Below are 25,208 nucleotides of genomic sequence, written 5' to 3'. Positions count from 1 at the left end.
CGGAGTCTCGCTCTGTCGCCCAGGCTGGAGTGCAGTGGCCGGATCTCGGCTCACTGCAAGTTCCGCCTCCCAGGTTTACGCGACGCCATTCTCCTGCCTCAGCCTCCCAAGTAGCTGGGACTACAGGCGCCCACCACCTCGCCCGGCTAGTTTTTTTGTATTTTTTTAGTAGAGACGGGGTTTCACCATGTTAGCCAGGATGGTCTCGATCTCCTGACCTCGTGATCCGCCCGTCTCGGCCTCCCAAAGTGCTGGGATTACAGGCTTGAGCCACTGCGCCCTGCCAGTAAATGCCTTTTTATAAAGCCCGTCCAGCACCCCATAAGATACAATATCAGCCAGTCCCCTCTCTCCCCAGGCCTCCTTCATCTAGACCTCTGTTTTGGAAAAGCTTTCCCAGCTGCCTGGGGACTGCCCCACACTAACTCAGCATGCCCTAGGCAGATGGGGCAGCCATCCCTAGACCACTGAGGGCCTCTTATCTCCTAATCCCCCCTCCCACACGCCTGACAGCCGCATGCTCCTTCAAAACTATTTATTGAGCAGCTATTCTTTGCCAAACATGTAGTTGGTAATGGGGAGACAAAGGTGAATAAAACTCGTGGAGTGTCAGTGGTCATTGCTCTGGGCTGGAGAAGGGGACCAACTCCCAAAGGCCCCTTTAAAGCAGCAGTCCACTCTGTCCCTAGCTGATAGGATCTACTTCGCCATTCCTTGTGAACATGAGTTTTCTCATCTGTCTCCAAGGGGAGGGGGCGGTGATAAGAAGCCAAGGAAAATGAAGGAAGATAGGCTGGGCGCAGTGGCTCACGCCTGTAATCCCAGCACTTTAGGAGGCTGAGGCGGGCAGATCACCTGAGTTCAGGAGTTCGAGACCAGCCTGGCCAAGATGGCGAAACTCCATCTCTACCAAAAATACAAAAATTAGCCAGGTGTGGTGGTGCACACCTGTAGTCCCAGCTATTCGAGAGGCTGAGGCAGGAGAATTGCTTGAACCTGGGAGGTGGAGGTTGCAGTGAGCCGAGATTGCGCCACTGCCCTCCAGCCTAGGTGACAGAGCGAGACTTTATCTCAAAAAAAAAAAAAAAGTAAAAAGAAAACAAAGGAAGATGTTTTGTGATCTGAGCTGTAGCATCCTATAAACACATGCCATATCGGAAAGAGCATTACCCAGTTTGGTGGACAGCAGAGGGCAGGAGGCCAGGTCCAAGCCCTGGTTCCTTGAGCTGTCTGCAGGGCTGACCTCACAGGTCGGCTCAGCCTCTGACACATTCTGGCAGGACCGAGGTGTCTCCCAGGGACAAGGTGGAGAAATGGAAAGTACATGGACCTTGGTGCCAGACACACCTGGGGCGTTTTGGAGGTGGTCTCGCTCACTAGTTGTGGGGTTCTGGTAGGTTAGCCACTCTCTCTGTGCCTCACTTTCCCCCTGGGTGACACAGGTAGCTGTGTTAAGTCAGCTCATGTCACGCCTCTCTCAGGACCTTCCCGCGGCTCACTGGAGTAAAGCCAGAGTCGTCACCATGGCCCACAATGTGCTGCAGAAAGTGATCCCCAGTGGCCGGGCGCGGTGGCTCACACCTGTAATCCCAGCATTTTGGGGAGGCCAAGGTGGGTGGATCACAAGGTCAGGAGATCGAGACCAGCCTGGCCAACATGGTGAAACCCCATCTCTACTAAAAATACAAAAATTAGCCAGGCGTGGTGGTGGGCGCCTGTAGTCCCAGCTACTCAGGAGGCTGAGGCAGAAGAATCACTTGAACCCGGGAGGTGGAGGTTGCAGTGAGCCAAGATCACACCACTGCATTCCAGCCTGGATGACACAGTGAGACTCCATCTCAAAAAAGAAAAGAAAGTGCTTCCCAGCATGCCCTCTCCGACCTCAGTCCTGCTTGGCTCCCCTTTGCTTCCTCTGCCTCAGCCACACCTGCTGTTCCTCAACACAGGATGCATACTCCTCTCCGGGGCCTTTGCACTGGTCCCTCTGATGGCATTTTTTTGTTTTCGTTTTTCGTTTTTTTTTTTTTTTTTTTTTAAATACAGGGTCTCACTCACTCTGTTATAGGCAGGAGTGCAGTGACATGGTCAAAGCTCACTGCAACCTCAAACTCCCTACCTCGGCCTCTCTAGTAGCTGGAACTACAGGTGCATGCCACCAAGCCTGGCCAATTTTTGTACTTTTTTATTTTTTTTGAGACGGAGTCTGGCTCTATCTCCCAGGCTGGGGTGCAGTGGCCAGATCTCAGCTCACTGCAAGCTCCACCTCCCGGGTTTACGCCATTCCATTCTCTTGCCTCAGCCTCCCGAGTAGCTGGGACTACAGGCGCCCGCCACCTCGCCCGGCTAATTTTTTTTGTATTTTTTAGTAGAGACGGGGTTTCACCGTGTTAGCCAGGATGGTCTCGATCTCCTGACCGTGATCCGCCCGTCTCGGCCTCCCAAAGTGCTGGGATTACAGGCATGAGCCACCGTGCCCGGCCTTTTGTACTTTTTGTACAGACAGAGTTTCACCGTGTTGCCCAGGCTGATCTTGAACTCCTGGGCTCAAGCGATCTGCCTGCCTCTGCCTCCCAAAGTATTGGGATTATAGGCATGAGCCACCACTCATGGCCTCTGCTGGCATCTTTATTCCCTAGATAGCCACAAAGTTTGCTCTGTCACCCCCTCAGGTCTCTTCAGATCTCATGTTCACTCAATTTAGAATTTGCAACCCCTGATACACAGACACGCATGTGCACGCGCGTGCACACGCACACACACACACACACACAGACTCCCCATGTTCCTTCCCCACTTCAGGTTTTCTCATGTGTAATTATCACCACTTACATATATGGTGGGTATTTGTTCACTGTTGTCCCTCCCAGTCCTCCGATTAGAATGCCAGCTCCATGAGGGCAGAGCTTATACCTCATTCACCGTGGCCTCCCCCGTGCCTAGAAGAGTGCCTGGCACCTCGTAGATGCTCAAGGAATCCTTGCTGAGTTCTCAGTGTGACTCAGGCCGAGGTGGGGACAGTCCAGGGCTTCTCAGGAAACTCCCCAGTCCCTCCCAGCCCACACAGTCAGGGGGTCTGGCAGCTTAGAGGGAAGGAAGGAGTGGGACAGAAGGAAGTTGATGCTTGCAGAGATCCCCTGATGGGGCAGCCACTGTGGCCCTTAAGCAGGAGAGTCTTAGGAGTCACACAGGTTGCGCTGGGGGTAGCTGGGTGGACCCAGAGTGCCAGGTCAGGACCCAGGCAGCTTTAGACCCCTGTGTGGATCCATGGTGAAGACCAGTGGCTTCCTGGGGTGAACCCTGAGCTGCAACCCCCACTGCTGAACATGCCGGCTTAGCCTGGGCTCTGGCTTCAGTTTCCCTGCCTAGCACTTCAAATCCTAGGGGGCTCAGGCAGGCCCTGGCTGCCCACCTAGCTCTCCTTGGGGGCCTCTGTGCACTCCCATCCTACCTGGAAAAGTCGTATGAGATCTGTGGGCTACCTGACCTTTCAGACAGTATCTGGAGACGTTTACACGTCAGCCTCACTGATCCTACCCTTCAATGCAGGCCTTTTTTTTTTTGAGATGGAGTCTGGCTCTGTCGCCTAGGCTGGAGTGCAGTGGCAGGATCTCAGCTTACTGCAACACCCGCCTCCTGGGTTCAAGAGATTCGTTCTGCCTCAGCCTCCTGAATAGCTAGGACTACAGGCGCCTGCCACCATGCCCAGCTACTTTTTGTATTTTTAGTAGAGACAGGGTTTCATGATATTGGTCAGGCTGGTCTCGAACTCCTAACCTCAGGTGATCCACCTGCCTCGGCCTCCCGAAGTGCTGGGATTATAGATGTGAGCCACTGCGCCCGACCTAATGCAGGCCTCTTAAGTGGTCACACTCACTGCCCTACACACACCTAGGGAGGTCCCAGCCGCCTCCCTGCTGCCCTCAGCTCATCCCCACACAGCAGCTGGACAATCTTTGCACTACGTGAATCTGACCATGCCACCAACCAGATTAAAACCTTCCGTGGTTCAGCTGGGCAGGGTGGCTTATGCCTGTAATCCCAGCACTTTTGGAGGCTGAGGCGGGCGGATCACGAGGTCAGGAGATTTGAGACCATCCTGGCTAACACGGTGAAACCCTGTCTCTACGAAAAAATACAAAAAAAGTTAGCTGGGCATGGCGGTGGGCGCCTGTAGTCCCAGCTACTCAGGAGGCTGAGGCAGGAGAACAATGTGAACCCGGGAGGCGGAGCTTGCAGTGAGCCGAGATCACGCCATTGCACTCTAGCCTGGGCGGTAGAGTGAGACTCCATCTCAAACAAAACAAAACAAAACAAAACAAAACCCTTCCATAGATAATTAGTTCCATAGATAGATAGTTCCCTACTATCCTAAGGACAGAGTCCAGACCTACCCTCACAGCGCCCCAGGCCCTGTGTGTCCAGCCCCACGCCCATTTCCCACCACTGCCACCTCCACTCTGCTCCAGCCACACAGCATTTCTTTCACTTCCTCCCACCCACACTTTCTTGCCTCTGAGCCACCTCCCACCCCATGACATCTCTCTCCCCTTACTCCCCTCTACTTTGGCAGACTCCTACTCATCCTTTTGCCCTGGGTGTAGACATCTCCTCCTCCAGGAAGCCCTCCCCGATCCCTAAGACTTGTTAGGCACCCCTACCCCTGTGTGTAATGGGTTGTGTTTCCTTGCTGTCTCTCCATCAGACAGGGAGAGGCTGAATCAGCTCTGGGTGCTTGAGGCCACCCATCTCAAGACCTGGCAGAGAGCAGGCACTATGGAAGGGTGGATGGATGGAGTCTCTGACGCCATCACCCAGCTCGTCAGTGTCCAAACCAAGTTCCAAGCTGAAACGTCATTCAGTACCTCCTGGCCCTGTCTCTAATTCTTCCTCCTCTCCAGCTGCTTCCTTGCGCCTATTGGCAGAGACAGTAAAGATGCTAGGAGAATGGGAAGAGAACAGAGGGGATCCCATCCACGTGACTTTGGGCCCAAAGGCACCCCGCCTTTCCCTGGGAAACAGGGAAAGGAGCACTGGAGTGGGAGTCAAGCTTGGGTTTAAGTCCCATCTCTGTTTTCTCAGGCTGTGTGACCTGGGGTGAGCCACTTCATCTCTCTGGGTCTCCACTTTCCCATTTAAAGGATCAGAATAATACCTGCCTCGCAGGGTTTTGGTGCAATCAAGTCTGCAGAGGTCAGTGAGCACCTGGGAGGTTAGAACTGCTGTCTGTCCCGGAGGGGTCAGGCCTGTAGCCAGCCACTGGGGTGTCACTCTGATTCAGCATCTCCCAGCTGGCAGCAGTCACACAGGGAACTGCAGGAAAGGCCCTTCGAGGCCATCAGGTCCTGCCTCCTCACTTTACCCAAGGGGAAGTAGAGACCCAGAGACGGGCATCACTTGCTTGAAGTCACACAACAGGTGTGAGTGAATATCAGCAAAGGCCCAGGACTGAACCCTGGTCCCTTCACACCATCATCTCCCTGGTTTGCCCAATCCTAAGGTAATGCCCAGAGAGGGCAATAGAGTAGTCCAGGCTCACACAGCCAGCATGGGGTAGAATTCAGGCCTGAGAGTTCGAGACCAACCTGGGCAAGATGGCTAGACTTCATCTCCAAAAAATAAAAAGATTAGCTGAGTGCAGTGGTGCACACCTGTGGTCCCAGCTACTCAGGAGGCTGAGGCAGGAGGACCCCTTGAGCCCAGGAATTCAAGGCGGCAATGAGCTGTGATCCTGCCACTGCACTCCCTGGGTGACAAAGCAAGACCCCGCCTCTTAAAAAAAAAAAAATTAGCCAGGCATGGTGGCGGGCGCCTGTAGTCCCAGCTACTCGGGAGGCTGAGGCAGGAGAATGGCGTGAACCCGGAGGTGGAGCTTGCAGTGAGCTGAAATCGTGCCACTGCACTCCAGCCTGGGCGACAGAGTGAAACTCCATCTCAAAAAAAAAAAAAAAAAGATAGCCGGGCAAGGTGGCTCACGCCTGTAATCCCAGCACTTTTGGAGGCCAAGGCGGGCGGATCACGAGGTCAGGAAATTGAGACCATCCTGGCTAACACGTTGAAACCCCGTCTCTACTAAAAATAAAAAAAAATTAGCTGGGCCTGGTGGCGCATGCCTGTAGTCCCAGCTACTCAAGAGGCTGAGGCAGGAGAATCGCTTAGAACCTGGGAGGTGGGGGTTGCAATAAGCCGAGATTATGCCACTGCACTCCAGCCTGGGCGACAGAGTAAGACTCCGTCTTAATAATAATAATAATAATAATAGAATTCAGGCCTGAGGCCACATGGAGCCACTCACCTCTTCCCTGTGTAGCCCTGGCAGGGCAACCTCCCTGGGCCCTGTTTCCCTAGCCCTGTGAAGATGAAGCTGGATTTGCCGGTTTCCAAGGCCACCCCAGCTCTGATTCTCCGGGATTTGTGTTGGGCCCCCTAGGGATATGATTTGCAAGTGACAGCTAAGTGTCCAGGCCCCCTTGCCAGCCGTTTGGGGAGCTGGCACGTGCAGTGATGCTTGGGCCGCCTGAGCTACACAGAAAGACCCAATGGGAGAAGGGAGGCCTCTCCCCACGCAAGTTAATCAACTGCCCGTTGGGTGCTGTGGCTGATACAGAACCTCAGAGGCACAGCCTGGCCTCATGCACAAGTCATTTTTCCTGTGTCCTGGATTCCTTGCTAAGTGGTAATGATCATAATAATCTTAGTATGTAAAATGTAAGACGCTTAGGCAAGGCTGGGCATGGTGGCGCACGCCTGTAATCCCAGCACTTTGGGAGGCCAAGGTGGACAGATCATCTGAGGCCAGGAGTTCAAGAACAGCCTGGCCAACATGGTGAAATCCTGTCTCTACCAAAAAAAAAAAAAAATGCAAAAATTAGCTGGGTGTAGTGACGCACACCTATAGTCCCAGCTACTTGAGAGGCTGAGGCAGGAGAATTGCTTGAGTTTGGGAGGTGGTTTCAGTGAGCCAAGAACAAGCCACTAGACTCCAGCCTGGGCAACAGAGCAAGACTCTGTCTTAAAAAAAAAAAAGGCCGGGCGCGGTGGCTCAAGCCTGTAATCCCAGGACTTTGGGAGGCCGAGACGGGTGGATCACGAGGTCAGGAGATCGAGACCATCCTGGCTAACACGGTGAAACCCCGTCTCTACTAAAAATACAAAAAAAAACTAGCCAGGCGAGGTGGCAGGTGTCTGTAGTCCCAGCTACTCCGGAGGCTGAGGCAGGAGAACAGCGTAAACCCGGGAGGCGGAGCTTGCAGTGAGCTGAGATCCGGCCACTGCACTCCAGCCCGGGCCACAGAGCAAGACTCCGTCTCAAAAACAAAAAAAAAAGAGGCATAGGCAAGAAAGATCACCTCATCTCGCCATCATCCCGCTATCCACAAGCAACAGAGACATCACTAACCACACGCAGCACCAATTCCCAGTGAGGCAGGACACAGCCCCTGAGTCTTTCTCAGCATAGAACTGTTTTCTCCTGAGCTTGGACACAGCCTCAGAATCCTCAACAGTGCCTCCAGACCAGGCCCGAGAGATGGAACAGAGTGATGGAACCATCAGCCATTTCCTACCCTTGATAATAGTGGAAGCTGGCTGTGTTTGGAAATACCCTTAGGCGCTAGGAAGGTTTTGAACCTGCTCTTCCCCTACTCCTCCATGCCCTCCTGTCCCAGCCTCAGCCCCCTCAACTGCATCCTGGATGTCAGCTGAGGCACCCACGTCTGCCCAGGAATGTCCTAGCTCAGCAAAGTCAGGCAATCACAGAGGGAAAGTCACAAGAAGGGGGAACTTTCTGGTAACCTCAGGCTTTCCGCAGCCAACCCCAGGCCAGGGGCTGCCAAGGGGCCTGGGTCCTCTGCCTTTGCCAGGCTGGCTGACCCTGGGCCTGAGAAATAGTAGCTGATCCAATCCCCTGTTAGGCACCAGAGGCAACCAAGCCGCTGTTTGGTAGCAGTGGTGGACTGGAACTCAGGGGTCCTCTCTCTTCTATTCCAGCCACCACCGCCTCTCCCTGGCTTCTTCCCTTGGAAGCCAGCAGACCTCCAGGGTCTGCAGGTTCATGTCTTCTGGAGGCATAAGGAGAGAGGTGACTCTTGAGGGACTGACAACTGCCTTGTCCAGTCAGCAGCCACAACCCTCCAACGTCCCCCTCCCTGGCCCCACCAGTCCACTCCAGAAACATCCTGTAGAAGGCCCACCCGCTGGCGTGGGCTCCTCTCTGGCTGCTGAGCCATTTTGCTTGCTCTGTGAGGACAGAGGGAAAAAATGTGTTTTCCTAGGTCTTGGCAGCCAGCTCTGCTGGAGCCTCCTCCCTGCTGGAAGGGGAGCAAGGCTGGGAGAACCCAGCACCACAGAGAAGCAACGGCCTGGGGTTCCAGCCCTAGTTCTGGCACCCTCTCACACTCGCTGTGTGGCTTCAGGTACAGCACTCCCTCTCTCTGGGCCTTAGTTTTCCCAATATGCCAAACCTCCTCCAAGTCTAAGGTACCTTCAACGATGACTATCTCCGAGTTTAGAGTTTCAGATTCTGGCTCAGAGCTCCAAGACCACCAGCAGAATGGAGCTAGGGAAAGGAAAGTGGTGAAGGCTTCCTGAAGGTGGGGGCATGAGACGCAAACTATCAGACTAGCCCTCTTCTCCACCTGCACAGCCACAGACCACTTCCTCTTTCATCTGGACCATGACCACAGCTGCCTGCTCACCAGCCTCTTGCCTTGCCGTCTCTCTCCAATCCCCACCATTGATCCTCCCGCAAGAGCTGTCAGAGGAATCACTACTGACACAAACCCACGAGCCTGTCCGTGCTTGGCCCATTTCAAAACCCTGCAATGCCAGCCTCCCCGCAAGCCCACACAGTAGGGTCCTCAGGCCTCAACCATGTTCCTGTCCACTCTCTCCCAGGATCATATACTAACAAATGAAGGAACAGATAGCAAATTCTACTGTCCCTGAATGTTTCCCAAAGGGACAAGCGGGCAGTGCATGCCAGTGTGTGTGAGGGAGGAAGTTGCCCGAGCCCTGAAGGATCTGCTCGCTTTTGGAAGACTGCTTCAAGATTCCTCCAGCCTCTGCCCTGGCTTCCTGTTTCTCTGGGGTTCCCAGGCCTTTTTCTGCATATGTTGTGGAGCTCTTCGAGGACAGGGATCCAGGGCTCATTCATTCAATCAGCAAACATCCAAGAAGCACCTATTGTGTTCCAGGCTCTGTGCTGGGCCCTGGAGACCCTGAAGTGCCTTCAAGGGCTTCGCAGACAACCACCACTCTATCAGACTCAGTGCACTAGTCACCTCCCCAGGGAAGCCTTCCTTGATTGCCCTGGCTAAGTCAGAGCGCTGTTATGTACTTTCAAACCACAGTGACTTCTCCCTCACATCACCCATCTCAGCTGTGTTTTGCATTTACTTCTGTGGATCTTTCTTCAACTCTGTGTCCGCTGCTCAGCTGTAAGCTCCCAGAGGGCAGTCTCTGGATCTGGTCTGTTCATCTCATCCCTGGCATCTGGTCCAGGGCAGGGGCCCAGTGGCAATGTAGGGCCCGGGGTGATTCAATGGGAAGTTAAACCTCTCAATGCTAACTTTCCATCTGGGACTGAGTCAACCAGCCACTTCCCCTCATCCCCTGACCCCAGGCCCTACTTTGGAATGTTTCCTGCCCAGCTTTGAGGGTGGGCCTGTCTGGTTCCTGTGCTCGTGGCCCCAACCCCCCTGACTCAAACCCCACCTACTCTTGGGTACCCCCAGCTCCTGGCATGGGGCTGTCGGCTCTTTCTCTTCCACAATTTGCCTGGAAAATATGCTGTCTGCAGAGACTTCCAGGGCTTCCCCCTTCTACCCACCATCCTGCCATCCTGGCTGTTACCTAGTTCCAGTGGCAGATGGGAACACAGAGGGTCCCAGCTGCTGTAGCAGAGCTCACCCAGGGTTCAAAGATCCAAAGTCAAAAGATCATTGGTTCCTCACACTAGGAAGTTCAATTGCTCCCCTCCCACGATTCCGTAGCCTGTGGGTGGGTGGAGGGGGAGGGTGGATTAAGACCAAGGAATCTCTAGCCGCCAGCCCATCCTGCAGGCTGTTACAACAAACAGGTGCTTTCTGCAGGGCTATTGGGTAAGTGGGTAGGTGGTGGCTAGGTCAGGCCCCACCCCTCGCTCATTAACCCTTCCTGCAGAGGCCTATCCCCACTGCCAGCTGACCCTGCCTGGCCCAGGGTGAGGACTCAGGGTCTGCCGGCTGGCTCAGAGCCTCAGCTAGCTTCCAGCGTCCAGCTGTCGGTCAGTCTGATCTCACTAGTCCCACTTGTGAACTGAAACTACCAGGAGGGCGGAAACCCGCTCCACCCCATCCTCCAAGACCTAGCAGGTACAGCCTCCAGAACCCGGACTAGCGAGAAAGCCTGTGGTCCTCTCCCTGCCCCGCACCTTTGCAGTCAAGGTTTTCTGGCCCTTCCTGTTCTCACGGGACAGAGGGGATGGGCAACCCTGGGAAGAACGGCGAGAGTACGTTGGGTTTTCCCTCCCTAGGGAGCCCCAAAATCTGGGGACAAGAACCTGGGCTCCAACTCACTTTGTTACCAGATCCACCAGGGTGCCAAGCGGCGGTGGCTCACACCCCTCACTCCTAGCTCAGCTGGGTGAGGTCTTTGATACCTTGCCCCACCCTGTGGCTGCGGGCACCGGCTCTGGGCGGGGGACAAACACTGGGGTCACGTGGCGGAGGCCCTGGGAAACTCCGGGGAGAGCGGGGACCGGACAGCCCTGGGTAGTAGGACTGGGGAGGCCCGGGCCAGAATTCCCAGACCCCGTGTGAAGACGCATGGGTCCGCTTCCTTCGCTCGGGTCCTTGTTCCGCGTTTACTCCGGTGGCCAGCCCAAGGCACGCCCTCTCCGAGGTACACACCGCTGGTGTACAGGCCCCAGGGAGCGCGCGCGCGGACACGCACACACAAGCACACACAAGCACACACGCGCACACACAGCACAACGCACACACGCCCCCCGAGGTACACCGCGCACGCACGCACCGGGCAGGATACCCAGGCCGCCCGCCAGGGAACACACGCCCGACCGCCCGCCCTCAGACGTAAACAAACCGCGCACGCACCGCCCGCCGGCGCCGGGCCAGGGCCTGTTCCCACCGAAGTCACGTAGGAGCACAACGCCCCCGCCCCCGCCGGGCGGACGCGGAGATCGCCAGCCTGCGCTGCCCCTTCCTCCCCGGCGCCGCCGCCTCCCCGCCCGCGCCCCGGGAAGGGGCCCCGTCTCCACCCCCACTCCGCCGAGCTGGCCTCGGCCCCGTCCTCGGCGTCGCCGGGACGGCCGCTCCCTTCTCCCCGCCCCGAGCCGTCCGGGCGATGGAGCCCCGGGAGCCCCGACGGATCGGGCCCCGGCGCCCACCCCAGGCGCGTCCTGGGGCGGGAAACCCTGCCGCCTCGGGGTCCCGCGCACCGCCCTCCTGGCCCCGCGTTCCTCACCCGCCTCTGGGCCCGCTTGGCCCGGCGCACTCGCACGCGCGCGTCTCGCCGCTGTCCCGGCCGCTGTCCCGGCCCGCGCTCTGGTCCGTCTCCCCTCTGCTCTGAGCCGCAGCTCGCTCTGAACCGGGCGCTCGGGAGCGCTGCGCTGAGTTTTGTTGTGGGGAGGGCGGCGCAGGGGGCCGAGGCCGCGCGGAGTTGTAAGGCGAGCTTCCCGGAATTACTCACTCACAGGATTCCTTTCATTCATAAAAACCCAGTCATGCGGTGACGTCACCGCCCCGGCCGCCCTCCGGCCAGGAGCGGCCGCCTGGTCCCTCGGCCCAGCCCCCGTCTGACCCGCCCCCTGGTTGCCCCGCCCCCGGGGCCGCTCTGGTTCCAGTGCTCGTTGGGTGCGTTCACGTGACACCTCGCGAGAGCCCCGTGGGTGTAGGTGTCACTGGCTCACTTTGCAGTCAGTGGTCCTGGCCCTCTTCTTTCGACCTACACCTTCTGCCTTAATGATCTCATCCAGTCCCGTGGCTTTAAATGACATCTATATGACTATGAGCCCCAGGTGTGTATTTCCAGAGCGAACAGCTTCTCTGAGTTCCAGACTCATAGCCAGCTGCCCACTCTGCACCTCCAGTGGGTGTCAGATGGGGACTGCAGAGGACTCGGCCCAAAGACCGCTCCTGATGTCAGCCCTACCTCCGCTCCCCTGCCATCCCATCTCAGCTGCTCAAGCCAAAACCTGGGAGCCTGGCTCCATCCCTCACTCTCCCTTCCTTCCCACCTCAGGACTCAAGCTAGCGGTGTCTCCAGGTCTCCTGCATAGGACCACTTCTCACCACTTCCAGTCATGGCACCTGGTCTCAGCACCATCAGCTTACCCGGACAGTGGCAGCAGCCTCCGGATAGATAGGCTCCATACTTTGCCTCCAAAGTCTTTCTTTCTACAGCAGCCAATGTTCTCAAAACAAAGCTCAGGTTGTTTACACACCTTCTTTGGCCACTTTCTCTCCATCCACTGCTCTTCGGCCACAGTGCCCTTCTTTCTGTCCCCCAAACATACCGAGCTCATTCCTGCAACAGGCCTTTGGCACTGGCTGTCTCGTCTTCTGTTCACTTGCCTGGCTTTTCCTCATCTTTCACGTCAGCCCAGATGTCACTGCCTCAGAGAGACCTTTCCTGACCACCCTGGTTAAAGCAATCCTCACCTCCGAATTTTTATTTTTATTTATTATTATTGCTTTTTTTGAGACAGGGTCTCACCTTGTCACCCAGGCTGGAGTGCAGTGACACAACCTCCTTCTCCCAGACTCCAGCCATTCTCCCACCTCAGCCTCCCAAGTAACTAGGAGGCTGAGGTGCACGCACCACCACACCAGGTTCTTTTCTGTTATTTTTTTTTTTTTTTAAGAGACAGGGTTTTGCCATGTTGCCCAGACTGGTCTCAAACTCCTGGACTCAGGCAATCCACCCACGTTGGACTCCCAAAATGGTGGGATTACAGGCGCAAGCCACCACACCCAGCCTTGAAATTTGTTCTTATATTACCTTAATACTTCTGTAGGGTGTTTCATCCTTTATGTATGTGAGCGCTGGTTATTGTCTGTCTGTCTTCCCCAACCAGAATGTATGTTTTATGAAGGCAGGCCTTGTCTGTTTTTCTTTTTTATTTTTGAGACAGAGTCTCACTCTGTTGCCCAGGCTGGAGTGCAGTGGCATAGTCTTGGCTTAGTGCACCCTCTGCCTCCCAGGTTCAAGCAATTCTCGTGTTTCAGCCCCCCATTAGCTGGACTACAGGTGCGTCACCATGCCCGGCCAGGCTGGTCTTGAACCCCTGACCTCAGGCCACCCACCTCGGCCTCCCAAAGTGCTGAGATTACAGATGTGAGCCACTGCACCTGGCCAGGCTTATCTTGTTCACACTGCCTGCCCAGTGCCTGGAATAGTGCTTGGCACGTAGTAGGCCCACAGTAAATACATGTTGAAGGAATACATGACTGGAGGCTCAGAGAGGTGAAAGTGACTTTCTAAATTCACTTGGCTAGGAAGTACAAGCACTGGAATTGGAATCCAGGTCTGGATCATTCCTGGCCCAGATGTTTGAAGGTACATCGCAGGGGAGGAGGGCCACATGAACATGAGGGCTGTGTGCCGTGGTGGGAAGCTCCACCCAAAAGAGATGGCTTCAGAGGCCACATAGGCGGTCGGTGTTGCTGTTCATCCCCCGCTTTCCTTTGCTCATGATGTCCCCACACTGCCTGAAATTCCATCGCTCCCACAGTCTCTCCTGTGAAGCCGACATCATGGCACTTCCTCCACTGTGGAGGGCATAGGACCTCTCCAAATGGGGAGGCCTCTGTGTGGCACCCTGATCACCAGCAGGGATCTCCGCTTTTCTTGATGTAGCGAATTCGATTTCAGCGCTCTTGTCTTGCTTTCCTGCCTCTGTGCCTTGGTCCACCAGACACTATGACTTCTTTCCCTTCCCTCCCACAGGCTGTGGGTTTGGTATGCAAATTGGCCCACTAGTTTCCCAGATGACCAAATGTTGAGGCAGCTCTGTCTAGCACTCAAAAGGATCTCTAAAAACCAATTGCTCACTCCTCTCCATGTGCATAGCTAAAAGAGCCACCTAGGTTAACCTTTGGGATACAAAAGTTCTTAATTTTAGAAACTGCACAATGGGGTCTATTTTCTCTACTCCCTACCCCCTTTAAAAATAAAAACAAAACAAAACAGGGTCTTGCCCTGTTGCCCAGGCTGGAGTGCAGTGGCATGATCATAGCTCACTGCAGCCTTGAACTTCTGGGCTCAAGTGATCCTCTCACCTCAGCCTCCTGAGTAGTTGGGACTATGAGTGTGCATCACTGTGCCTGGATAATTTTTCTATTTTTTGCAGAGATGCGGGTCTCACCATTTGCACAGGTTGATCTTGAACCCTTGGCCTCAAGCCTTCCTTCTGCCTCAGCCTCCCAATCTACTCCCTTTTTTATTAGTTTCTCAGGAGCTGGGGCCACGCCTGGAACACTGTAGGTGCTCAACTAGTGAGTGAATTCCCAGTGGACCTGAACAACACTCCTGGACACATGCTGCCTATATCCTTTACTCCCATCCCCAGCCCGCCAGAACAAGGGGGTCAGTGCCCCACTATCCACCCTGCAGGGACTGCTTCCCATAGACATAGCTCCCTTTCTGGTCAAGATCAAGGGCCATGGGGCACTGTCCTACTTAAAAGTGGGGGCTCAGGCCGGGCATGGTGGCTCACACCTGTAATCTCAGCACTTTGGGAGACTGAGGCAGGAGGATCATTGAGCCCAGGAGTTCGAGACCAGCCTGGGCAATATGGTGAAATCTTATCTCTATTAAAAAAAGAGAGAGAGAAAGGAAAAAAAGAAAGAAAGAAAATGACCATCAGGCAGCCACCATAGTAATCATGGGTTGCAGCAAGTATCACCAATGGAGATGAAAGCTTGATGAGAAAGTATTTACAGTTTTGAGTTATTTCCCCACAAGACGATAATTAATTATGGAAGGAAAGATCATAACTCTGCAGTGGAGAAATTTGGCAGACACAAGTGATCAAAGTTAATATCACCAGTAAGGGGCGAATTGCCATGGACTTCGTCAATGAGATAATAGTATCGTATCGATGCCCAAATTCCTGACTTCAGTGCTTGTCCTGTGGTCGTAGAAGAGAATGTGTCCTTGATTTTAGGAAATATACACTGGAGTATTTATTTGTTTATTTATATATTTATTTATTTATTTATTTATTTATTTGAGACGGAGTCTTGCTCTCTTACCCAGGCTGGAGTGCAACGGCACAACCTTGGCTCACTGCAACCTCCACCTCCCAGGTTCAAGTGATTCTCCTGCCTCAGCCTCCTGAGTAGCTGGGATTACAGGCACCCACCATCATGCTAATTTTTGTATTTTTGTAGAGATGGGATTTCACCATGTTGGCCAGGCTGGTCTCATGGTGATCCGCCCACCTCGGCCTCCTGAAGAGCTGGGATTACAGGTGTGAGCCACTGCGCCTGGCCCACTGGAGTATTTAGAGGTAAAGGGCCTCATGTTTGCAATTTACTCTGACATGGTTCTGAAAATAATACATGTAGATAGATAGCGTTATGGGTGGAATTTCATAATGTTAAAATGTATATTTTGAAGTCCTAATGCCTAAAAATCTCAGAGTGTGACTGTATTTGGAGACAAAGTTGTAAAAGGCGTAAGTAAATTAAAGTATTTACGGTTGGCCCTAATCCAACCTGACCGGTGTCCTTATAAGAAGAGAAAATTTGGCCAGGTGCAGTGGCTTACGCCTGTAATCCCAGCACTTTGGGACGCCAAGGCAGGCAGATCACTTGAGGTCAGGAGTTTGAGACCAGCCTGGCCAACATGCAAAACCCTGTCTCTACAAAAAAAAAAAAAAAAAAAAAAATTTAGTCAGGCGTTGTGGCACATGCCTATAATCCCAGCTACTCAGGAGGCTGAGGCAGGAGAATTGCTTGAACCTGGGAGGCAGAGGTTGCAGTGAGCCAAGATCGCACTACTGCACTCCAGCCTGGGCGACAGAGCGAGACTCTTGTCTCAAAAAAAAAAAAAAATTGTTTTTTGAAAGTAGGGACTCTCAAGTCAGCCTGTCGGGTTCAGATCCTGGCCCCACGCCTCACCAGCTGACCTCATCTCCACCATCTATAAACTGGGCTTAGTAATAGTGCCTCCTTTTAGGCTGTGAAACAAGGTAATGTGTTTGCACTTACAAGCCTCTGGCACAGCGCTTAGTATGTAATAACAGGTCAATAATATCAGGTTAGAAACAGGAGTCCTCTAGAGCAGGGGTCCCCAGACCGCAGGCCGAGGATCGGTGCCGGTCTGTTGGTGGCCTGTTAGGAACCAGCGGGCTGAGTGAGCATTACAGCGTGAGCTCCGCCTCCTGTCGGATCAGCAGAGGCATTAGCGAGTCTCAGATAGGAGCGCGAACCCTATTGTGAACTGCCCGTGTGAGGGATCCACGTTGTGCGCTCCTTATGAGAATTTAACTACTGCCTGGTACGCCTGATGACCTGAGGTGGAACCGTTTCTTTTTTCTTTTTTTGGAGAGTCTCGCTCTATCCCCCAGGCTGGAGTGCAGTGGCACCATCTTGGCTCACTGCAACCTCCGCCTCTTGGGTTCAACTGATTCTCAGGCCTCATCCTCCTCTGAGTAGCTGGGATTACAGGCACGCGCCACCACACCCGTCTAATTTTTGTATTTTTAGTAGAGTCGGGGTTTCGCCATGTTGACCAGGCTGGTCTCAAACTCCGTACCTCAGGTGATCCGCCCCCCTCAGCCTCCCAAAGTGCTGGGATTACAGGCGAGAGCCACCGCACCCGGCCACTGGAACAGTTTCATCCCGAAACCATTCCCTACCCACACTCCCCACTCTCCACCCCCACCCCCCATCCCCCATCTGTAGAAAAGTTGTCTTCTACGAAACGGTCCCTGGTGTCAAAAGCAGAGGTAATGGACAGAGTGATCAGTTCCCCGAATGCCCAGGGAGCACGCCCTGGGTACCGGGTGTGGCGCTGTGTATCAGGTCGCCCTCAATCCTCTCCACGTCTTAGCACTTAGGTGTTATCATGGCCACGTTGCAGATGAGGAAATCGAGACCGTGGCAGGTGAGGAACCTTGCCCAGTATTGCACAGTTAGTCCCTGGCAGAGAAGGATTTGAACTCAGGGTGGTCTGACTCCAGGGCTGCGCTTTCTCCTGCTGCCCCCGCCAGAATGACTTGCTGGGTTTTTTAATGAGAGAGTCGATATTTCACGTGGGCCACTTCAGAGTCTGACCATAATTAGAACACATGCCATTTCTCCACGTGGGCACCCCTGGGTGGGATCCTGGAGGACGCTTGTGCCCTCCTCCCCCTCTTCTTCCTCTTCTTTTCCCTCTACTTTGTCGATCTTTTTTTTTTTTTTGAGACGGAGTCTCGCTGTGTCGCCCAGGCTGGAGTGCAGTGGCGCGATCTCAGCTCACTGCAAGCTCCGCCTCCCGGGTTCACGCCATTCTCCCGCCTCAGCCTCCGAGTAGCTGGGACTACAGGCGCCCGCCACCACGCCCGGCTAGTTTTTTGTATTTTTAGTAGAGACGGGGTTTCACCATGTTAGCCAGGATGGTCTTGATCTCCTGACCTCGTGATCCACCCGCCTCGGCCTCCCAAAGTGCTGGGATTACAGGCTTGAGCCACCGCGCCCGGCCTACTTTGTCAATCTTAAGGCAAACCAGGCAGGGCCTGGTGGAGGGTGTCTCTGACCAGGGCCACTGTCTGCAAATACAAGGGTCCTGAGTCTGGGCTGGAGATGTGATTGTTCAGCAGAGAAAAAAACGGTTTGAGTAAACCCAAACAACCAGGCCGGGCACAGTGGCTCACGCCTGTAATCCCAGCATGTTGGGAGGCCAAAGCAGATCACTTGAGGCCAAGAGTTCCAGACCAGCCTGGCCAACATGGTGAAACCCTCGTCTCTACTAAAAATACAACAGTTAGCCCAGTGTAGGGGCAGGCGCCTGTTGCCCCAGCTACTCAGGAGGTTGAAGCAGGAGAACCCCTTGAACCCAGGAGGTGGAGGTTGCAGTGAGCTGAGATCTTGCCACTGCACTCTAGCCTGGGCAACAGAGCAAGACTGTCTCAAAAAAAAAAAAAAAAAAAAAAAAAATCCAAACAACCCCAGTATCTACTGTTATTATTTTTTTGTTTTGTTTTGTTTTTGAGATGGAGTCTTGCTCTCTTGTCCAGGCTGGAGTGCAGTGGTGCGATCTCTGCTCACTGCAAGCTCCACCTCCCGGGTTCCCGCCATTCTCCTGCCTTAGTCTCCCGAGTAGCTGGGACTACAGGTGTATTATTGTTTATGAATCACATTTATGTGCCTAAGAGCTGTCATCTCACAAAATTCTATGAAGTATCTGTATCACCCCCACTTTATAGATGAGGAAACTGAGGCTAGGTGGGCTGAAGCCATTTGCTAAGGGCCCTTCCCACCCACATGTGAGTATGAACCTTTCTCCACTTCACCAGCACTGGGAGTTTTCATTGTCTAAGCTCTGCTAATTTCCTAGGCAAATGACGTTATACTATTTAAATTTGCATTTCTGTGAATAGGAATGAGCTTGAACACATTCCCATTTGCTTGTTAACCAGTTGGGTTTTTTCTTCTTTTGTTCGTGTGCTTTGCCTATTTTAGAGAATACATTTTTATGTTTGCAAACTGATATTTTAGGAACCTGAAACAGTACTGCACATATTCCATTTTTCCCCAGCCCTCCGTCATTTTCCCTCTAAAACCTCCCCTCTCCCCACCCCCAGCAGCTTCAATATACCCGGAGATGTGCCAGCCCTGGTCTGAGTCCTTTTGTGCCAAGCCTGTAAAACCATCACTGGGGCACTGCTGCTCCATCCACCTCACTCCTGCACGCCAGCTGCTCTGGCTTCTGGAGAGAAACCAGCATCGCGACCACAACCACCACTGCAACGACAGCTGCAGTCACGACCAGGTCATCTTCACCAGCCATGGCTAGATCCTCAGAGTTCCAGCAATCCCTGGAGTACTCACCTCTCTCCTTCATCCGCAGGCCTTCATCCTCATCTCCAACGAACCCGCTCTCCTGCCACTTCCAGAGGAAGCAGAGGCCGTGTGATAGGCACTGCCTCCACCCTCTGCACCTGCCCTTCCCTCTCCCTCACAGTTCCCTCAGAGGCTGTCCTTTGTCTTGCCCCAAACCCACCTCTCCTCCTTCCAGAATCCCCATGCCCACACCCCAGTCCCCATCCCCTCCCTCTGAAGCAAATGGCTTCAGCCCTCCTAGCCTCCGTTTCCTTATCTATAAAGTGAGGGTGATGCAGATACTTCATAGAATTTTGTGAGATGACAGCTCTTAGGCACATCAACGTGATTCACAAACAATAATAGCCGGGCGTGGTGGCTCACGCCTGTAATCCCAGCACTTTGGGAGGCTGAGGTGGGCGGATCACAAGGTCAGGAGTTCAAGACCAGCCTGACCAACATGGTGAAACCCCATCTCTACTAAAGATACAAAAATTAGCCTGGTGTGGTGGCATGCGCCTGTAATCCCAGCTACTGGGGAGGCTGAGGCAGGAGAATCATTTGAAACCTGGAGGCGGAGGTTGCGGTGAGCCAAGATCACGCCACTGTATTCCAGCCTGGGTGATAGGTTGGGACTCCATCTCAAAACAAAACAGAACAAACAAACAAAAACAATAATAACAGTGGGTACTGGGGTTGTCTGAATTTTTTTTTTTTTTTTTTTTTTTTTTGAGACAGTCTCGCTCCGTTGCCCAGGCTGGAGTGCAGTGGCAAGATCTCAGCTCACTGCAACCTTTGCCTCCTGGGTTCAAGTGATTCTCCTGCCTCAGCCTCCCAAGTAGCTGGGGCTACAGACACCTGCCACCTCACTGGGGATGGGACTGAAATATCTCTAAGTGGCTGTCATCTTTAGCAGCCACCCCTGAACCCCACCTTTCACTCCACCCTCACCTTAACACCTGCCCTTGTTTTTTCTTCTCTCTCTCTTTTTTTTTTTTTTTTTTTTTTTGAGGCGGAGTCTTGCTCTGTCGCCCGGAATGGAGTGCAGTGGCCGGATCTCAGCTCACTGCAAGCTCTGCCTCCCGGGTTCACGCCATTCTCCTGCCTCAGCCTCCCGAGTAGCTGGGACTACAGGCGCCCGCCACCTCGCCCGGCTAGTTTTTTTGTATTTTTAGTAGAGACGGCGTTTCACCGTGTTAGCCAGGATGGTCTCGATCTCCTGACCTCGTGATCCACCCGTCTCCGCCTCCCAAAGTGCTGGGATTACAGGCTTGAGCCACCGCGCCCGGCGTTTTTTCTTCTCTTTATGGGCAAACCTCAAGTCATCCCCACTCGCTGCTTCTGGGTTCTCACTGCCCCTCATTCCCAATCCCTCACAGGCTGAGGGCTGCCCTCAAGAAACCTCTGAAGGGAATTTGGCCGGGGTCCCAGTGACCTCTTTGTTACTAAATCCAGGTCCAGTTTTAGCCCTAATCTGTCTTGACCTTTGACAGCATGCAATGGTGTTGCAATCTCCCTTCCTTTTAATTTTTCTCCTCTTTTTTTTTTTTTGAAATGGAGTCTTGCTTTGTCATCAGGGTGGAGTGCAGTGGCACCATCTCGGCTCACTGCAATCTCTGTGTCCTGTGTTCAAGCGATTCTCCTGCCTCAGCCTCCTATTCATGAATAGCTGGAATTATAGGCGCCCACGACCACGACCAGCTAATTTTTTTTTTTTTTTCAGACAGAGTCATGCTGTGTCGCCCAGGCTGGAGTGCAGTGGCACGATCTTGGCAAGCTCAGCCTCCCGGGTTCATGCCATTCTCCTGCCTCAGCCTCCCGAGTAGCTGGGACTACAGGTGCCCACCACCACGCCCGGCTAATTTTTTGTCTTTTTAATAGAGACGGGGTTTCACTGTGTTAGCCAGGATGGTCTTGATCTCCTGACCTCATGATCTGCCCGCCTTGGCCTCCCAAAGTGCTGGGATTACAGGCGTGAGCCACTGCACCTGGCATTTTTGTATTTTTAGTAGAGACAGGGTTTCGCCATTTGGACAGGCTAGTCTCGAACTCCTGACCTCAGGTGATCCACCCACCTCGGCCTCCCAAAGTGCTGGGATTACAGGCGTGAGCCACTGTGCCAGGCCTATTTTCCCCCTTTTTGGAAATACTGTTTTCTCCTTGGTGTTTTTGTTTTTGTATTTGTTTTCAGACAGGGTCTCCCTCTGTTGCCCAGGCTGGAGTATAGTGGCACCATCATAGCTCACTGTAACCTTGAACCCCTGGGCTCAAGCCATCCTGCCGTCTCAGCCTCTCAAATAGCTGGGATTATAGGCATGCAGCCACGTGCCTATCTCCCCTTGCCTTCTAAAGCTTGGATTTCCCTCCTATCTTTTCAATTTTCATCTCTGGCCCTCCATCTTGGCCTCTTAATTCTTAGCGAGGCTCAGAGCTTTGGCCTTTACCCTCTTTTCTTATCGCTGGAGAACCTTATCCCTGTCTCAAGATTTCAGGTGCCACCTGATGCTGAGGACTCCCAAATCTCTATTTTGGGCTCCCAGCTGTCTCTCATGGAACAGATCTGCTTAAGCAACTGCATGGATGACATGGATTTTCCCATGCCCTTCCCTGGCCCGTCTCACTCCACATTGTCTCAGTGGGGCTCAGCACCACCCTCCCCACCTAATTTCTCCAAAAGGTTGATGATGCCATCTCCTCCCCAGTCATCCCGGAGAGAAACCAGGCCATCATGCTCACCTCACCCTCTCCCTCCCTCCCACAGCGAACAAGTCATCAGGCTTCAGTGATCTCATCTCCTTAACTCCTCTCTATCCTCTCTCTCTTCCCTCAGCCATGGCCTCCGTTCAAGCCACAGCATCTGGCTCCAGGACAATTGCAGCAGCCTTCCGCCTGGTCTCCCTGCCTCTAGCCTCCATGCAGAGGATAGAGAGAGCTTTCTAAAACCTAAACTTGGCCAGCCTACTGCTCTGCTCACAACCCTTCCATGGCTCCCCAGTGCTGTCAGGACAAAGTGTAAGCTCTTTCTATAAGCCTCCTCGATCTGGCCTCTGCCTGCTTTCGCCACCCCCTCTCGGCTGCAGCCACGGTGAACTCTGTTCTCATGCCCATCTACTGCCTCGTGCTTTCAGTCTTGCCAGTACTTCTCCCTGGAACTCCCTCTCCCTCTTGTGCTTCAGTCCCCAGCTCAGATGTCACTTTGTTCAGCAGGCTTCCCAGATCATCCCCAGGCGGACTCAGGTTCCTGTGTTCCAGGTAGGAAACTTACCAGTGTATCCCTCATGCTAGCACTTTCCTCTCTGAGTTGGTGTTCTGTGTCTTCCTGGCTGTCTTCTCTTAAACCACATGCTTTTTGAGGACCAGGATTATATCCTTTCATTTTTGTGTCTCCAGAGCTTAGCCCGGGCCATGACATATAGCAGAAGCACGATCAGTGTTTTTCTTTCTTCCTTTTTTTTTTGTTTGGAGACAGAGTCCTGCACTGTCACCCAGGCTGGAGTGCAGTGGCGTGATCTCAGCTCACAGCAACCTCTGCCTCCCGAGTTCACGCGACTCTCATGTCTCAGCCTCCCAAGTAGCTGGGCTTACAGGTGTACATTACCACGCCTGGCTAATTATTATTATTGTTTTATTGTATTTTGTATTTTAGTAGAGATGGGGTTTTACCTGTCAGCTAGGCTGGCCTCGAACTCCTGGCCTCAATGATTTGCCCGCCTCGGCTTCCCAAAGTACTGCGATTACAGGCGTGAGCCACCGTGCCCTGCCTAGGCCACCGTGCCTATGCTAGGAGCATGATGAATGTTAATGGGATGAAGGGAGGAGTTGTCCTTGTTCCACTGGGCCTTGTCCTAGGCTCAAGCAAGAGGGTCAGGCTGTGGCGGGAAACGGAGGAAGGAAGAGGGTATCATTAGTTTCTTAGAACAGGGATCCCCAACCCCTGGGTCTGGGTCGATGGCGTATTAGGAACTGGGTTGCATGGCAGGAGGTGAGTGGCGGGCGGGTGAGCGAGTGAAGCTGCATCGATATTTACAGCCGCTGCCCATTGCTGGCTCACATTGCCACCTGAGCTTCACTTTCTGTCAGATCAGTGGCGGCATTAGATTCTCATAGGAGCTCAAACCCTATTGTGACTTCACATGCAAAGGATCTAGATTTTGCATTCCTTATGAGAATTTGATGATCTGTCTGCCTGATGATCTGTCACTGTTTCCCATCACCCCCAGATAGGACCATCTCATTGCAGGAAAACCAGCTCAGGGCTCCCATTGATTCTATGTTGTGATGAGTTGTATAATTATTTCATTATGTATTACAATGTAATAATAATAGAAGTAAAGTGCACAATCAACGTAGTGGACTGGAATCATTCCCAAAGCATCCCCCAGCTCCGTGGAAAAACTGTCTTCCACAAAACCAGTCCCTGGTGCCAAAAAGGTTGGGGACCTCGATCCTACAAGGTCCTTTGGCTCCCTGACAGTGGGGACTGTGTTTATATCACTGATTGCCCTCATCAGTGGGCAGGGCAGCCAAACATGGATTGATTTCTCTGGAGACCACTGCAATTCCCCTTTATTACCGGCAATTCCCAGGGGCACAGTGATTCAGCCTACATGAATGTGTGATTTGCAGTAGAATTTCAGGAACCCCTGGGACATAAAAGAGGATCATCAGGGCTGGGTGTGGTGGCTCACACCTGTAATATCAGGACTTTGGGAGGCCAAGGCAGGAGGATTGCTTGAGCCCAGGAATTCAAGACCAGCTGGGGCAACATAGCAAGACCCACCTCTACAAAAATTTTTTAAAAAATCAGCCAAGTGTGGTGCTGTTCTCTCGTGGTTCCAGCTACTTGGGAGGCTGAGGCGGGAGGATTGCTTGGGCCCAGGAAATCGAGGGTGCAGTGAGCCATGTTTGAGCCACTGCACTACAGCCTGGGTGACAGAGCGAGACTCTGTCTCAAAAAAAAAAAAAAAAGATAGGGACTGGGCACAGTGGCTCACCCCTGTAATCCTAGCACTTTGGGAGGCTGAGGTAAGCAGATGGCTTGAGGTCAGGCATTTGAGACCAGCCTTGCCAACATGGTGAAACCCCATCTCTACTAAAAATACAAAAATTAGTCGGGCACGGTGGCGAGCACCTGTAATTCCAGCTACTCGGGGAGGCTGAGGCAGGAGAATCACTTAATCCCAGGAGGCGGAGGTTTCAGTGAGCTGAGATCACACCACTATACTCCAGCCTCAGTGATGGAGCAAGACTCTATCTCAAAAATAAATAAATAAAAAGTATTTTGGGGTGATACACACATTCAGACCAAAGAATATGTGATGATATGGAAAAATATATTTGCCTTTATCTTCCAGTGCTTTTTCACAATAAACTATTATCTGTATATTTGAGACAAGCTTGTATTAAATTGTGATCCCTAAGGACAAGAATAGAGATGTTTTAGTGTCCCCACCATACTAAGAGTAAGGCCAGCCAGGCGCGGTGGCTCACGCCTGTAATCCCAGCACTTCTTGGGAGGCCGAGGTGGGTGGGATTGAGACCATCCTGGCCAACATAGCAAAACCCCGTGTCTACTAAAAATACAAAAATTAGCCAGGTGTGGTGGCACGCACCTGTAGTCCCAGCTACTCTGGAGGCTGAGGCAGGAGAATCTCTTGAACCCAGGAGGAAGAGGTTGCAATGAACCAAGACTGTACCACTGCACTCCAGCCTGGCGACAGAGCGAGACTTTGAGTCAAAAAAAAAAAAAAAAAAAAAAAAAAAAAAAAAAAAAAAAAAAAAAAAGAGTAAGGTCATGCACATAGCAGGTATTTCATAATTAATGGCTGATAAAACAGAAATGAGGACGAGAAGCACAAAAGAAGGGACAAAGGGATTAAGAGCTTACACACTCTGACCCTCAAGAACTCCACATTAGATGCCCCCATCCTGGGAGGCTTGGCACACACCCTGCATCTTTGCCTGAAATACCCCTGCTCAGCCTCTCCAATCTTCACCGTCCTTCACCATCCTTCACCATCCCCCACCATCCCTCACCATCCCCCACCATCCCTCACCATCCCTCTCCATCCCTCTCCATCCCTCTCCATCCCCCACCATCCCTCTCCATCCCTCACCATCCCTCTCCATCCCTCACCATCCCTCTCCATCCCCCACCATCCCTCTCTATCCCCCACCATC

At 53.1% G+C, this 25,208-nt stretch overlaps 1 protein-coding gene across 1 annotated transcript in view; it reads right to left on the bottom strand.

The window, feature by feature from the left end:
- Positions 1 to 11,800, bottom strand: part of MAFF (MAF bZIP transcription factor F) — a 15,573-nt gene extending 3,773 nt beyond the window's left edge. Inside the window, exon 1 of the mRNA XM_023222032.1 lies at positions 11,461 to 11,800. The gene's annotated coding sequence lies outside the window, so the exon portion shown is untranslated. The remainder of the gene's footprint in view (positions 1 to 11,460) is intronic.
- Between the last annotated feature and the right edge of the window lie 13,408 nt (positions 11,801 to 25,208).

Source organism: Piliocolobus tephrosceles, chromosome 19 (genome assembly GCF_002776525.5).
Source record: "Piliocolobus tephrosceles isolate RC106 chromosome 19, ASM277652v3, whole genome shotgun sequence".
In the NCBI taxonomy this organism is placed as follows: domain Eukaryota; kingdom Metazoa; phylum Chordata; class Mammalia; order Primates; family Cercopithecidae; genus Piliocolobus; species Piliocolobus tephrosceles.
This window is presented reverse-complemented; position numbering and strand designations above follow the sequence as displayed.